We start from the raw sequence: 17,544 nt of genomic DNA, 5'->3' as shown, positions 1-17,544 counted from the left end.
TTTTTTATTTTAGGAGGGAGCATGCAGTTTCGCTTTAAATGGATCTAGCAATTCAGCTTTCAACATATCTCATAGACTTCCCTTTAGTGAATATTTTCTGATAATCAGCCTACATAATTTTCTTTGCATAATTTCATCCAGTCACTCCTAGTTCTGGAGCTGTGGACATCGCTCATTCCTAGGGTTCTGTTTCCTTTCACCGTTGCTTCTAAGTGAGGGGTCGTAGATTTTAGAATTCAGCTCATAACTCCCAGATTCTTGCATTGATCTGCATTTGGAGTGGACAGAAGATCTTTGATCCAGCCATTGTCTTGTGAACCTTACATTTATCTACACTGAATTGCATAATCCACTTTTCCGAATCTCTCTACTTTTCCGAATCGCTCCATATCACATGGGGGAAGACACTCAGCTGGGGAAAATTATCGTAACTCCATCAACTTCAGTGGAGATATGACAATTTATACCAACTAAGGCTTTGCCCCTAGGAAGTTGATTGCTGTCTGCTGTTGAATTGGCTGATCTACCAAGCTGAATGCTGTCTACCTCCATGCTGCCCATTCCTTCATCAAAGAAAATGAGTGAAATTCCATCTAATATGAACCTGGCAGAAAGTGCTTTCTCCTTGTTCCCTATCCTAAATGGTTTATGCTTACTAGTTCTCTTTTTGTTATTGGTCCCCAAGCTGAATCTCCTTCCATCCACACACCTTATGTTTAACTAGTAGTGCTGGGACCTTTTGGGATAACTCCCATTTGTGAGACTCCATTGAGCTCTTCCTTCGAATCCAGAGAATTTATGTCCACAGCATCTCCCGGCCTCCTCTTTGTGCTATTTCTGCAAAGCGATTCTTCCAGATTGTTTAGGCACGATCTCTCTCTGTGAATCCGTCCTCATGCCACATCTTTGAGCATCTCTCCAGCCCATCTCTGAGTAGGATAAAGATAGTTACGGAGGTTGCAGTTTTTGTGTGCCATTTCTGTTGCTGGTTCCTCGTGTGGCCAGGATTTAGAGCAGAACATTTTATTCGAACATTATATGAACACTTTATTTGTTCATGTGCTAATTATGATGTGGATGTTCTGCTGTAGTCTGGGCCTTTTTCATTTATTTTTTTTAAATTTGTTTTTGCCAATCAAGCCACCAGACAGGAATTGTAAGATATAATGAAGATTAACAACTTTTTGGGGGGTGTCAGAACTGATTGGGTAAGGCTAAAGTATGAAAAACGAGAAGTGTTGGGTTTTTTCTTAATTGATGTCCTAGAAACTTCCAAGGCTGAATATCCAAACCCAGCCATATTGATATGAATATTCAAAAGACTTTTAAAAAGAACTGACTTTAATTTTATTTGCTCTGTTCATATCTAGAAACTACAATATACACGGTGCAAGAGTCCCGGCTTTGTCAGTTACCAGTAAAGTCAATACTCACCTCGAATCTTGGCAGCTTCACTAATGGTACCCTTTCATTTACATGTTGAGACATAAGTGACTCAGCCCCATTCATGTCTCTAAAGGGACCAGATCAGTATCGCCAGCTCCAGGCATTGGAGTGGATCCCGGAGCAGTACAGAGATATTGCTGCATTTGAACTCTTGTGAGACAGGGAAGTATTATTATACTTCTTGTACGGATGGGTAAACAGAGGCACAGGAAGATACCATGAGTTGATCGGGATCGCTCGGCAAATGGGTAGCTCACCTAGGAAGACCGGGGTCGAATTGAAAAGAGGAGAGAGGGTGCTCTTCCTTTCATGGTGGGCTTAGTGAAAATTAGTAAAGATCTTCATAAAATAGACAGAGGGAATAGGGTGACACTCCTCTTGGAGCCCTCCTGTGTTCCAGTTTCTCATACTCTTACTCCAGATCAGTAACACATTACTCTGTAAGTAGCCTATGGAAGTACTACTGAATGGAAACAAGGCACCGCATAATGACCGACTTGCTTCATTGGCACCACGCCATTTTTCCCAGCCCTCGGTTGTTTGTCTGATTATCCCGTTATACCTTGTCAGACTATAAGCTTTTGGGGCGATATTATTCAGTGACTGTCCAGTGCCTAGCACCGTAGTGAGGCTCTGATCCTTGGCTTGGGCCCCCACGGTGCTGCTGCAATATAAATAATACATTGACACAATGATGTTGCATTCGGATCTGATCAGTTTAGCCTGTGGTAATGGGCAATGGGCAGATGTGGATAATTAAGCATTAGCTAGATTTGTCTCAGTGTATTTCTAAAGCACACATCATAGCAGAATGGGTTGGATGAATTTAAAAACCAACAACAATAAATTATGGGTAGAGTTTGGAAAGGCTGAGTACCCCGCCTCCTATTTTCCAATTCGACCCCAGTCTTCCTAGGCATGCTACCCGCTTGCTGAGTGATCCTGAGCAACTCACAGCACCTTCCAGTGCCTCTGTGTGCTTTGAATGGGGAACAAAGGAACAGTCCATCAGATCAGACCGATTGTCCATGTGGTACAGTATCAGAAACAAATAACCTCATTCCCTGACTGGCTACAAATAGTGGAGTATGATTGACCGGGAAAGTATAGTCTAGTGGTTCATGCCGGAGTTATAACTAAGCATGTTAGTGTTCAGGTCAAACAAGCATATTTGCACTCCTATATATATTTTTTTCATTTTTCCACCCTGTTTTTCTGCCCACACGGCTTTGTGCCCTTTGCATCTGCTCTGCTCACCCGGCCCTGGTTCATGCACTAGCATAAGACACTCAGGAGACATGGGTTCAATTCCCTGCTCTGTCACAGCCATCCCTATGTGAGTTTGGGCAGTCACTTAATCTTTCTGGGCCCAGTCCCAATCTGTACAATAGGGATAACAGCCCAGCTCTACTTCCCAGGGAGTTGTGGTACGTTAAAGACTTTGAGGCATTCTGAAATTTTTATAGCCTCTAGTTAAGCACCTAAAAGCGAGTGATGAATGAATTATTTGACCTTTCAACCTGGTGAATTCTCACAGCCCACCCTCAGCCTGTAAATGAACATCCGAGTGCTATATAGTCCTGCATAATTTTATCAGATTGGACAAACCGGAGCCTGTTGTATGAAATATAGGCAGCAAAAGAGGATTTCATTGTTTTAATATATATGTCTTCAACTCAATCACCTCTTTCTTGGTTGTGCCTTTGTTTGTAGGGATCAGTGAGTTGATTCTAAACACGCATCCGGGAATCAAAACCTGTAGGAAGATAAATTGAAGTGATCAAAGGGAAGGATGAAAATTGCTGGGCTGCCTTCATAATGGAGCCCAGTTATTTGGCCAATCGGGGCTTTAAACGTGAATATTTTTTGATGTCACAGAACAGTGGCACAAAAGTAGTTAAGCCTTCTGTAGCTACAGGCTGGTTGTTTTTTGGTGTTTTGTTTTTTTCTTCACTTCCATTGATTGAAAAGTTCAGAAATAGACAAGTTTTATTAATTTCTTTTAACATAGTTTTTGCAGGTTATTTATTTCCTAACAGCTCATGCTGGGGCCTGGGAATTAAGAGGTCAAAGGCTCCATTCTGCACAAAAGCAGACTAGTTCTGCAATACTGAAATTACCGATCAAATAAGAGGTGGAACAACTCTCCGTGATGAGTGCTGTGTAGGGGTTGCTCATTGGCAGAGCAGCACATAACACAAAAATAGGAACAACAAGATTCATCTGGGCAACTAATTCATCCAGAATGACACTGGCACTGTGTTCAACCACTGGGGGGGAAGCTGCTCCAAAGACGCAGATTTGTACCTCTTGATAAAGCATCTTTGGCTGTATTTGCCTGGAGGCATGCTTCAGAAATACAGCCCTTCTCCCTTCATTATCTATTCTAGTGCGGGCCAGTTATGCAGCAGAAGGAAGAACTGCAGTGCTGTGTCTGATCTGTTGTTAGTAACTACAGGAGGGAACTAAGAACCAGGACTCTCTTAGATTCTCCTCCCAGGAAGCGATGTCTCACTTTGGCACTGACAAGTGGCTGGCACTTTGGAGATGTCACAACTTACTCTTTTTTCCCCAACTCTAGAAGGAGCTAATCCTGAGAAGCTCATGCAAGCCCCACGAAGGGGCAAGCCAAGTCCAAAGAGGCCAGTAAAGTCGGCTTGATCATGTTCGGAAGATCATGATCACACCGTGAAAGGAAGAGCACCCTCCCTCCTCTTTTCAATTCGACCCCAGTCTTCCTAGATGTGCCACCCACAAGCAACTCATGGGATCTTCCCGTGCCTCAGTTTACCCATCCATACAAGAAGTATAATAATACTTCCCTGTCTCACAGGAGCTCAATATCTCTGTACTGCTCCAGGATCCACTCCTCACTAATGGACAGCGTCGTTAACGACAATGAATTAGCATGTGTTATTAGAGTGGGGGGAGGGGGCAGTGTGTGCCAATGCAGAATAGCACACAATCTGTTCTGCACTGCGTGGTTGGCATTGAGGTTACAAAGTTACATACAGCTTCAGTGAGGTTCAAAGGAAGAAGTCAGAACCAGCCAACTTCTCTGCCAAAACTCTACACATGAATGCCTGGCTTCAATGGAGTCAATGGGGATTTTGCTACTGATTTCAGTGGGGCCAGGATTTCACGCGGGGTATATCCTAATGCTCCAGTCCAGGTCCAGTTGTTTTCATTGTTCTTTGTTGATTAAAATAACATTCCATTTAATACAAGATTTTTTAAAGCTTTTCTCTTTAATCCGACTCTCTGTTCCAGGGCTAAACTCACTCTCAGTGTTTTACTAAAAAGAGAGAGAGAGAGAGACAAGACACATTGAGGTGAACCAAGGATGCAGGAAATATCACAAAACACTACTTGATCTTCCAGCCAATTCTCCCAAAGGGAATTACTCTACTCAGGAATCCGAGTAGAGTTCTGACTGTTGTCAGCAGTCCCTTGTGCGGTGCCAGCGGCTGTCTTTCCTACCTCAGAGCTGTCGCTCTCATTTATGGGCTTTTACTGTCAAATGAAAACCTTCAATTCTGTGTGGCTTTGATATGACTGATTTTGGACAGAGAAATTCTCTCTTAGCTCTCTAGGGCTTGGACTGCTACAGTAGATAACAGACTTTCACTAAACGACACTTAACAATGATCCGTCCTCTCAGCTATACCATTGAATTGATGAGGACTATAACCAGCAGGCAATTAAAAAACCCCAAATGACAGAGATCATCTTATTGTAAACAGGTATTGTATCCCTTCTGCTCTAGATTGAGGTTTTACTCAATAAAAGATAACAGGTTGGTAGCTTCTCTTAGGTTAAAAACTTACTAACCATATAAAATAAAAACAAGGAGAGTCCTGTAGCACCTTAAAGACTAACAAATTCCTGCGGGCATAAGCTTTCATGGGCTGTAACCGACTTCGTCAGATGCAAGTGGGTTGCAGCCCACGAAAGCTTATGCCGGCAGAAATTTGTTAGTCTTTAAGGTGCTACTGGACTCTCCTTGTTTTTGCTGTATACAGACTAACCTCTCTGGAAATATAAAATAAGTCTTTTTATATTGAAACAACGTGAACTTTAAAAAAAGCTTACTGGCTTCTTCTCCCCTTTGGTGCACACACGATTCCTATTAACATTAACTGGAGTCATGTGCTTGTGTTGAGTGACGCACAGATCCCCTTAGAGATTAATAGATTTCCCCTCCCCTCAATGAAAAGTAAACTAACTTTCTTTACAAAGTGGCTGCATTAGCTTTGTGTGCGTCACAAGCCAGGCTGCGTAACTGAGTCAGCATTTGTCATTTTATCGCAAATTGGCATTTCTGAATATTGCTAGAAAAATGTGACCTTTTTCCTACCAGTAATTAGGGAATGGAAGAGCTTCTGAGATCATCAAGACCATCTTCATCTCAGAGAAGGATAGACAGTCTATGACAAAGGATGCAGCAGATATTAGATAGATGTGAACTCGATCTTAGCCAAATAATTATGGCGTGCAACCAAGACGCTGCTCACTTCCAACCTTGCCCACCTATGGCAGGCACAAGGGGAGTGGTACTTCCCCTCCCCCCCCCCCATGTTATCTGTAGTGTGGTAGCTTGTGCAGGAGAATAAAGAGATAATTTATGCCCCCTTCCCTTTGTGTAGGTGAGTAAAGTGGATCACAGTGGGAGCTGTTTGAACGTTTTTTGGCTAAAAGTTTTCTTTCATTCAAAACTTTTCTTCATGAAAAACTTCATTTGTGATTAAAAGTTCTGGGGTTTTTAAAAGGAATGTGAAATGAAATTGAGAAAAAAAAACCCCACAGTAATGACAGTTTGGGAAAGTTGTTTGAAAGTTTTACATTCAAAATTGTTGTAAAACTCCCACCTTTTCTCATTGTTTTAATTTAATCACCCCACATTGCTAAAGCTTTTTTTTTTTTTTTTAATGGAAAAAGAAAAGAGGGAAATCCTGTACAAAGTCATTCTGAAACTGAGAATCAAAATTTTTTATTCCACAAGTATCAAAATGAGACATTTTGATATTTTCTAAATGGTTTTTTGTTCATGTTTTTCTAAATGTAATATTGTCAAAAGCAATACAACTTTGTGAAAATAATTCATCTTTGGCAAAGTGGCATTTTCTGATGGAAAGTTGTTTTGAAAAATTATCCAACCAGTTCTACTAACTACACACAGATGCCACGTCATGGCCTGTCGTCGGAATGATTTGTTGCCAAGTCACTAACGAGTTCTAAGAGCAACCCTGATAACCAGCAACAACTGTACTCTTCCCTACTGTAAATATCTGACACAAAAGTTCCACAGTTGTATAAAGAAAGGATGAATGTGCTGAGATCATTCATCACTGTGTTTCCTTGACTGAATGTGGGAGCACCAAGGGTATCACCAAGGTGGACAAAGGCAGAGAATGACTATGTGCTGGTCTACACTGAAAACTAACATTGGCATAGCTTCATCAAACCCACACCCCTGACAAACCAAGCTGTACTGCCCTAACCCTGGAGTAGACAGTGCTACGTGGATAGAAGAATGTTTCCATTGACCTAGCTAGTGCCTCTCAGAGGGGAGTGATGCTCTGTCCCCCTCTAGTGGTGTCTAGACCAGCTAGAGACTGATGGGCCTGCTACAGCCTTGGCTAACAGAGAGGTGTCTTTTAGCTCAAGCAATAGAGATTCAGAGCTTCAGAGATCCCGGGTTTGATCCCTGCTGCTGATGCCACTAAAGTGATGGGAGAATCCGCCGCCCCCGTTGCTGGAGTGAGTGTCTGTACTGAAGTGCTATAGCTGTGCAGATGCAGCATTTTTGGTGTAGCCTTTGAGAAATAGGATTTCCTCTTCTACTGCCTTTCCAGGTAGATACGGTTACAATCAGATAAAATTAATGGGCATGCTATTCCCATCACTCTTAAATCGATAAATGGGTTGTCGGAAGGACGCGTCATGTTAAATATAATTGCCTGGCATAATTCAGTTAATAATGTTTATACATTTGGAAATCTTTCTGGTAAGAAAGAGATGGCTAACTAATCCGTTCTGCATAACCATCCATATCTTTTACAGCGTACTTAATGGGTGAAGAAGTTTGTGAAATGAGCCCGTCTCTGTATCATAAATTTGACATGACCTTGTATTGCCCAGCACTCACTCTGTAGTCCTTGAACACTTGTCATATGTTCCTTTCCACTTGCAGAACATTTTAAAATGCTGATTGTTGGGCATTTGTGCTGGTTTTGGGGCTCTTTTTGTGGTGGGAAGAGACGACAAACCTATTAAAGGGTGCCTGGGGGCCAGTGTGTGACCACGGCTGGGCTCCCACATTGGAGATTAAGGAGGTGAAATGAGACCCATTGCTTCCTTGCAAGAGCTACCTCTATGGGGAGCAGCATATAAGGGAGAGCAGCGATCGTTAGGCTGCTGGTCCTCTCACAAGTGAGTGGGGAAGGTCAGGTAGGAATGGGCTTAACCAAACCTTGACTCCACTTCTCAATGGAGCTGCCATCCTAGCTAACCCAGCACCATTAAAAGGGCTGGTGCAGCTTGCTTCCCTCGTGGCGCAAGCAGGAAATGGAGATTGAATGAACACTCTGTTACAATTCTGCTTGTGCTCCTGGGGCAGTGCATGTCCGCACTATCCTGTGCCTAGGGCAGGTTTCAAGCTGCTTTAGGATTTCCAGTCTGGCTGTGGCTTTTCAGTTGCTCATAACTATCCCATCCTTTTTGGGATGAAAGTTTCGAATCCCTCGTGAGTTGTTTTAAAAGCTGGAACAAAAAGAATTCACCTCTTTTTTAATGCAAGGGGAATAAAATAAATAAATAACCCGCATCCCCCATTAAGGATCCTGCAAAGTGCTGCCTCTACTATTGTATTGCCAGAATAGATTTCTACCGGGATGTCGTCTTTAAAACCAAAATATGCATCACAGCTTGTGATCTGTCAGCAAGGAAAGGTTCAGACATGTCCTTCAGCACTCATTTGTCCGTTGCCCTACTCAAATGGATTCAACACTTTCACAAGGCATTCCATCCATTACAGATAGAGTAAGCTTACCTAGGAGATGGAGCTGCCAGATATCATGTTCAAATACACGGCACTTTACTGGTCTGCCTTCATTCAGTTGAATTTCTTCTGGGTAGCTACACATTTTGAACAAATTTGTGCTGGGTGAAGGGGAACTGCATACATTACATCTTTCTTGAGAGCATCTCAGGAGTTCGCTGCCGCGTACAAATCTATCAAAGCCAACAGCTGATCTTTTTCCCTCCCCCACCATCCTTGAAACACTCTCGCATGAAACTTTCTCCTTCTCAAGGGTATTACACAAGCAAAAGCCGATGTGCGTGCAAAGCGGGGATATTTATAAAGACACCCGTTTACTGTGGCCCTGGCTAGGTTAGCCTCATTGTCTTTCGCAGCCATGCCCCTCTCTCTTTCTCTCTCAGTTCTGACAATGTTCCATTTATCTAGCATGACATTTATGGTCTCTATTTTGATAGTGACTGGCTACTGCCTAGCAACACGGCATGTAAAAGAGTTTGTCTTCTAAAGTCGTTCTTGCCAGAGTTTCTTCTTTCTGCACTTGCGGGAAAAAATAGGCTTGCCTGATTTGAAATTAAATGTAACTGGCTGATCTGTCAGTGATAGATATGCATTTCATGCATTTGTCCTAGGCCAGGGGTCCCTATTACAGATGCCATTTCTCTCCCGGAAGCCCTGTATTGATAGTCAGCTTTAGTCTATTTTAACTTTTCTAAAAATCCTAGCAATCTTTTTGGGCTGAATTAAAAAAGAAAATCTAGCAGAAGTGTGAGAGGAGTATAGAAGGCCCCGTAGGCCAGGGCATTGCAAAAGTTGTCAAGGTAGCCCAAAAGTCAAGGGAATTTGAACTTACTGTTTTTAAGCCTGGGTCTTTTTTTTTTTTTAAACCAAGTTGAAGCCTGTAGGGTCAAATAGGTCGTATTTTCAATGGGCTTTTGTCTGTGCTTCAACCATACCCTGCCGCCCAGGCCCAGCATGACTGGCAAACATCCTGCCCACTCCCATGCACACACATGCTGCTTTCTAACCCCTCCCTCACTCCTGTCTGACAGCCAATGGTTGAGAGAGAAAAATGCTGATCTTTAAATTGCTACTCCAAACCAATCAGTGAAATTTCACTTTTTTTTAAAAAAGGGAGCGGAGACACATGATTGACCATCTCGCTCAGTTTTTTTAAAAAAAAGAAAAGAAAGTGAATTTCGCTGGTTGGTTTGGATTGGCTCTTTTGGATTCAGTACGGTTTGGGACTTGCTATTCTGAGCAAACGGTTTTCCCCTCTCCCACTGGAAATAGTAGCTCTTGGCACTAGTGTGGCTGCGTGTAGGGTGGAATCTGTCCTCAGTGCAGATGGTTGGTCAGTCATAGGATGGCACGTTGTGTGTGCTGATTTTCAAAGCTCTGGGCTGCTTTTGAGATGCATTTCTGCTTGTAGTTTTTTTAAAAAATCTGACTTCTAGTCCCAGGTCTTAATGGAGCGGGAATGTGGATGTGCATCAGAGTCTTGGATACTTAAGATACAAAGTCTTATCTCAGCTTTTCTCTTACAGAGGAAAAGTCGGGATATTCCCCCCTCCCCCAAGTTGTTGTTAATAATAAGAAACAACAGCAGAAGTGTCAGCAGCAACGTTAACAAGACTCCATTGTTCTAGGTGCTATACAATCACAGAAGACGGTCTGTGCCCCAAAGAGCTTACAATCTCTCCACTAGACCAAAGAGAGATGTGAGGTATGGCTCTATTCGTTTATTAGTTTCTATGCCAGTACTCTGAAGAGCCCTTTGCCACTGCAGGACTTCCCAGGGGATGTTTGACGTCTCCACAGGAAGCAGATCATACTTGAGAATGTGTGAAGTCCTACTCACCCACACACACAGTACTTCTATAGAAAAGAAATCAAACCTGGGTCTTATGTCCTGTAACAAATCCAGTTAGTTTGGACCAGATTCTCATAAACTGATGCGTTTTACCAGCTGTGGTTTTGGCCTGTAATGTCACTAGGCAGCATGCGTGCCAACTTGGAAACCCATATTGGCTGTTTGCATAGAACTCATGTTCTCTTCCTCCAAAAGAATAAAACAAAACAAAAATCACTCCAACCACTTGAATTAAAGGAGACTTTCCATGAGCTAGTAACAGTACGGTGTCTATGATGCAGAATGGGATTCTACCCTGAAGAGAGCAGAAATATACATCAGAGATGCTTGGAAAATGGTATTTTCCATGCAAATGTCATAAGAAATGAAAAATGTCATTTTTTAAATAATTGAAGGATTTTTTCTTTTTATAATGAAAAATCCCTTTTTCTTTCTAGTTCTTCAAAAGTGAAAACAATGTAAATGAAAACCTGCTCTAGTATATGGACACACCAGCTAATCCACTGTGTTGGGATCGGGGAACTGTGGGGGAAGCAAATTTCACAGTTGCTAAATTTTATGGCCTTGTTGGGTCTAGAAAACTTGCAAACTTGAGTTGGTCAGAATGTTTCTGACTAAAAAATTTCATTTCAATATGTTGTTTCATCTGAGCTTGAAACATTTCACTGTGATGTCTCTGTTTCAATGAAGCTTTCATCAGAAAGGTTTGGTTTTTTTTAGTTTCAGGGCTTTGTGGGCAGCTCTGACCAAAGAGAGAGCAAGAGGGAGACCGGAAAAGAAAACCTGAGCTTTTTAATCTGAAAACAGCCATTTCAACACATTTCATTTGTTCAAATATATTCAAAATGCTTTTGTTTTTTGTTCCAAGGTGAAAACACAAAAATAGTTATGAAGCGGCACATTGTTGCCCTCTGCATGGTTTGCAATTGCTTGTGAGTTTTCCCAAGAAACGCTATATTCCGAGATCAGAATGAAACATTTTGCATCTCTCCTAGCCTAGGAGAGATTCTCACTTCATGGATGCAATAAATGAGAAAAGAAGGCAGTGTGAGAAGACAACCTGACTTAAATGCAGTGGGCTCTGGTTATTTATTAATTACCGAGTACAAGAAGAAGAATTACAAAACAAGCTGTGAAAGGTAAATGGATTTATGCTTGTCAGAAATATTTGAGAGACATTTCATGCCGGTGGGGAAAGTCTCCTCTTTTAATATACGACTAATCCTTCTAAAAGTGCTGGAAGGACTTTTCATAAGAGAGGAAGGAAATTGCTGAGATTTGAATTGCAAAGGTTTGCTGCGGCCATTTCTTTTCCCCAAATATTTGTTAAGGTGGCTTGAAATTGGAAATGTTCCTGTTCATTTCCAGGTGTGACCACATGGCCCCCTAAACATGAACAGTGTGGAATGCACTTAACAAGACCTATACACTGTGTCTAATGGTATCAAGATCATAATACCCACGCTGCCCACTAGCAGCGACTTGAACTATTATAAATTAGTCCATCATAGTCGGAGAGGAAAAAGGGGTGAAAAAAATGACATTTTTGCTGAACTAACAACTTAATTTGTCACAATTCACATTTAATGCACCTGTTCCATTTAACTGTAAATAAAACCTGCCGGTGATTTTTTCAATGCGTTAGGAATGCCTGGTGTGCTGCTTTCTTTAGAAGCCTAGTGATGTTGGGCACATTTCATCCAAAGATACATCATCTTTATTTTTCTCTCTAAATGAATGGGATTTCTAACTAATTGTATCAAGATAACAGGACTATGTGACAGGGAAACCAAAGAGAGCTCTCTACAACAGACTTTTAAAATTTCCTCAAAGTAAATGATGAGCCATATATCATATCTACACAGTGGGAGTACCGCAAAATGTAAGAATGCAGTGGTTAATGAAAATGACATATTTAGGCTTGGAGGGATTAGGTTTTTATTGGTAAATGTCAGTAGATTTCAATTTCACCATAAACACACAAACCGACATATACAAATTTTCATTGATAATCAAAATGTAAAGAGGCAGAGTAAGAAAAATGTTCCTTGAGAACGTAGAGTCTGATTTAAGGATATTTACTTTGTATAGTTTTGAGGTGTGACGCTGGCAATTTGTGTTTTCAGAGTTACAAAAGCTTTAACTTGTGAATCACAACGTCTACTGTCATTAAATAATTGTCTGACACCTCCCTAGTGTCTGACTCTCCCCAAAATTTCTCACAGCTATGAAAACTTAAATCCATAAGAAGAGAGAAAATGTTTAAAACACAAACTTTTGCACAACTCTGAATATTTAAATAGATAAAAACCTTAAAAATATCCATTGAAATTATTTTAAAAAATCAAATTGTGTAATTCTCTTCATTCAGAAAGATTCCCAAAGCAAAATGCATGACAAAAAGGATTGTTCTGTCGCCAAGAGTTAAAGACCTGTCAATTCTTTAATGAGCGGTTCACAGCAACACTACTTGGAAACTCAGGACAGGAGAAGAGTAGAAAACTTTATGCAAGAAACACACTAGGTAACAACTCTGGCCTTGTCTTCACTTACCTCGGAGATTCAGCGGCAGTCAACTGGAGTTATGCAAGCTATGCAAAAAACTTAGAATCATAGAATATTAGAGTTGGAAGGGACCTCAGGAGGTCATCTAGTCCAACCCCCTGCTCAAATCAGGACTAACCTCAGCTATATCATCCCAGCCAGGGCTTTGTCAAGCCTCAGCTTAAAAACCTCTAAAGATGGAGATTCCACCACCTCCCTGGGTAACCCATTCCAGTGCTTCACCACCCTCCTAGAGAAAACCTTTTTCCTAATGTCCAACCTAGACCTCCCCAACTGCAACTTGAGACCATTGCTCCTTGTTCTGTCATCTGCCACCACCGAGAACAGCCTAGCCCCATCCTCCCTGGAACCCCCTTTCAGGTAGTTAAAGGCCGCTATCAAATCCCCCCTCATTCTTCTCTTTTGCAGACTAAACAAGCCCAGTTTTCTCAGCCTCTCCTCATAAGTCCTGTGCTCCAGCCCCCTAATCATTTTTGTTGCCCTCCAATTTGTCTACATCCTTTTTGTAGTGGGGGGCCCAAAACTGGACACAATACTCTAAATGCGGCCCCACAAATGCCGAATAGAGGGGAATAATCACTTCCCGCGACCTGCTGGCAATGCTCCTCCTAATGCAGCCCAATATGCTATTAGCCTTCTTGACAACCAGGGCACACTGCTGACTCATATCCAGCTTTTTATCCACTGTTATCCCCAGGTCCTTTTCTGCAGAACTGCCGCCTAGCTCAGTCTGTAGCTGCACATGGGATTCTTCTGTCCTAAGTGGAGGACTCTGCACTTCTCCTTGTTGAACCTCATCAGATTTCTTTTGGCCCAATCCTCCAGTTTGTTTAGGTCCTTCTGTATCCTATCCCTACCTTGCAGGGTATCTACCACTCCCCCCAGCTTAGTGTCATCCGCAAACTTGCTGAAGGTGCAATCTACCCCATCTTCCAGATCATTAAAGAAGATGTTGAACAAAACCGGCCCCAGGACCGACCCCTGGGGCACTCCGCTTGTGACCGGTTGCCAGCTAGACATGGAGCCATTGATCACTACTCGTTGAGCCCTATGCTCTAGCCAGTTCTCTATCCGTCGACTTCTCTGCTTCTCTTCTGCACGCCGTCTTCACTGCACTGTGCTGACGGGAACCGTGTTCCTGTTGACGCAGCACTACACCACTTGAGGAGGTGGCCTTAATACGTTGATTTCTGGATCTTCACTGACCGCTGAGTCGATCCAGAGAAATCAATCTGACGGCAGTGAATTTGCCACCGTCAGTGAAAACATAGCCTCTGTCTTCACTTGTCTTTTACATTTTTTCACCTTCGTTCAATACTGGTGTGAAATAACAATTTGTACTGTCAACACTTTTAGGTTATCTGTAATAAAAATCTAGTTACTAAAAATACTGGGGAGAGTGCAATTTTGTGCAGAGATACTATAATTACCCAAGACACCAGGGTTAACATAGCTCTTTTGGGTAGGGTGACCAGATAGCAAGTGTGAAAAATCAGGACAGGGAATGGGGGGTAATAGGTGCCTTTACAAGACAAAGCCCCAAATATTGAGACTGTCCCTATAAAATCGGGACTTCTGGTCACTCATTGGCTGCAAAATGCTTATCATTAGTCGTAATCATAATAATACCTAGCTTATGTAGCACTTTTCATCAGTAAATTTCAAAGCACGTCGCTATGTTTAACAAGTATTAATATCCCTCCCAAGTGTAATGGAAATACTATATAGTATCAGCTAGAGCTCTCAGCTGAGATCAGACACCTGTGGTGATGGGCGCTGTATAAACACACTCATCCTGCATTTCTCCCGTGGGACTGGCTCCGTTCTTCCTCAGGCAAACTCTGACTTATGTTGAGGGCAGCCTGAATAAGGACTTCAAGATTTGGCCCTGTGCATAAAGGACCATGGAATCTTTCCTGTCCATGAGTAATGAAGAGCTCAGTTCTACCTTTTATTCATAAGACAGCATCCCCCAGCAGCTGAGTAACCTATAACACCGTGGTGTTGGATTCAATACTGATTCCAAGGGAAGAGTGCCATCTGTTGAATTGCCAGCACTATTTCCTTCCACACATAGGTTTTCCTTCCAGATCTTTCTTCCAAGGACAGTTTAGGTCCTGTTTAGCTCATTAAGAGATCTAAGGAGGTGATAGTGGTAGGAAGTATGAGTTAGGACAGAAAATAGATAAAACACCAGCAATCTAAATTGCAGAGACCAGCTAGGAAATCAAAAGTCCCATCCAGCAAATTAATCCACAATCTTTAGATGAAACATGTAGACAGCTCTGGCTGGTTCCAATTTACCGTCCAATTTTGAATTTACTCCCAACTAGAAATGGAACATTCCTCTTCTTTATTACAGACTCAGTCCACTAGACTTTCAATGGCTGACCAAAGGATTTCTTTAAACTTTTCTGCTACATTTATGTAGCTTGTAACTAACACCAGGTGCAATAACTGCTCTTTAATTACACTGAAACTTAACACTGCTTCCTGCTACACGCAGTAATTGTATGTTCCTAATAATTGAGATTAATGTTATATAATTATATTCTGTAGATATAGAAGTTAAGACAGAAATAACTAGGCACTTAACCTATAATGATATGGAACTTACTATGTCAATAGCTGGTCATGGTAAGTGGTAATTACCTCATAATTAAATGGGCAATATTTACCCTCTATGTAAACAGAATTTACTGGATATCTGCACCATGTAATTTAATATATCAGCCATTGCTAAATTCTGAATTTTAGGGGAGAGAAGTTATTTTTCTTAGTTTCCATACCTTCTGCTAATTTTGAGAAATACAGCTATGAGCCAGGTCATTACGCATGAAAGTAAATGTTAAGCAAAGATCTGTTTTCTGTGACTATGGCAGAGTTGGTTTTCTGAACTCATGCTTTCGCTTTTCCTTGGTTGATTTTGCCTTTTGAGTGTGTCTCACATTTGAACCAGTCACGCCATTAGCTCACTGGGAGATGAGTGTATTCAGCTACTTTATAGATCTGCCTAGTGTTAATTTGCCATTTAAGACATGTGTCTCTGGAGACATGGTGATTCAGACTTATCAGCCTTAAATTAGCATTTATTTAAAGAAGGCCAGATTTCCTGATTATTTCTCTTCTCTATGTAATTCGTAATCTGCTGGTATGCCTAAAATTAATAACTGTGGTAGTGACACCAATAATAATAATAATAATCCAGTACCCTCAGACCTTAGGATCTAAATTCCAAACATTAGGTGTCTAAGACCCTGTCTCACTTACCTCCGAGATTCGGTGGTAGTCAACGGGAGTTACGCAAGCTACGCAAAAAACTTGCATAACTCCCGTCAACTTCTCTGCTCCTCTTCTGCGCGCCGTCTTCACTGCACTGTGCCGACGGGAACTGTGTTCCCATAGATGCAGCGCTACACCACTTGTGAAGGTGGTTTTAGTATGTCGATTTCTGGATCGACTGAGCGGGTCTTCACTGACCACTCAGTTGATCCAGAGAAATCGATCTGACGGCGGCAACTTTGCTGCCGTCAGTGTCGCCGAAGCCTAAGAAACTGCTCAAAGAACTTGTGAAAACGTTTAATGAACATTTTTCAAAAAAAAAAATAAAAAAATCCTTGACATTTGTTTTCAAAGTTTTGAAATTTCAAAATAATTCAACATACTTTTACATAAGATAAAAAAGTCAGAATTTCATCCTCCCCCCCGTTTGCCCCCCCCAAAATGGACTAACCCAAGTGTCTGTATTGGGACACAAAGTATACCTGTGTAAACAAAAAACTGCACACTCAGATATACATTTGCAAGTCTATGTACTTATTGGGCAATCAAATACGTTTAGAAAACATGCAGAAACCCTGTTTTGTTGGGTGCAATTTTCTTTTGAGAAGATTGCTTAGCACTCAATATTTCTAAAAAAAAAGTCTACAATCTTAGTCTAAAACAAGATAACAGGTGCATGAAGCAAATAAATGGAGCTAGATTGTAAGATGGAATGGCGAAGAGTAATACTTGCATATTATTTTCATGGACTAGCTGAATGCACAATTTACACTTAAAGGTATGTATCTGTAATATTGCCCAATATGAGTGTATTATGGTATTTGTAGATTTTCCCCTCCTCACTGTATTACTACATCCTGTACCTAAGCTAGGAACTTATTAATGCCTTCTCTGCACTGGAGCAAGCTTAAATCCATAATCCTTGTCTGCACATTTGTTTCATTAAGTCTTAGTTTTCTTCTAATTGTCTTATTTCTAATTCAATCTCAGATTGCCAGGCTTTTCTTTGTCTGTTCAGGACAGTTACTGATATTTTTTTCTTTTTAAGCTTTTTTTAATCCTTTGGTCCTTAAAATACACATACAATCACTCACTGTGGAAAATGTAGTCTTCGAACATGTATAATAATTGGATCCTAGTCGTTTCTTATTGTGATTCCTTGCTTGCCAAAGAGGGTTAGAGTGAAGGAAGTCCATGTTGACATTCAAATACCATCAGCTTAAAGGCATTCACTTTAGGAATGAGTGGAGTGTGCCTGAAGCTACTAAGTGTTTACTGGGGTGTGCAAATGATAGAGCTGGCAAGTGGGTCCCTCCTGTCCCTCTAGGTATGCATCTAT

This window comes from Emydura macquarii, unplaced genomic scaffold (genome assembly GCF_026122565.2).
Source record: "Emydura macquarii macquarii isolate MOO-44397 ecotype Brisbane River unplaced genomic scaffold, CSIRO-AGI_Emac_v2 contig_3692, whole genome shotgun sequence".
NCBI classification, from domain to species: Eukaryota; Metazoa; Chordata; order Testudines; family Chelidae; genus Emydura; species Emydura macquarii.
Note: the sequence above shows the minus strand (reverse complement) of the source record.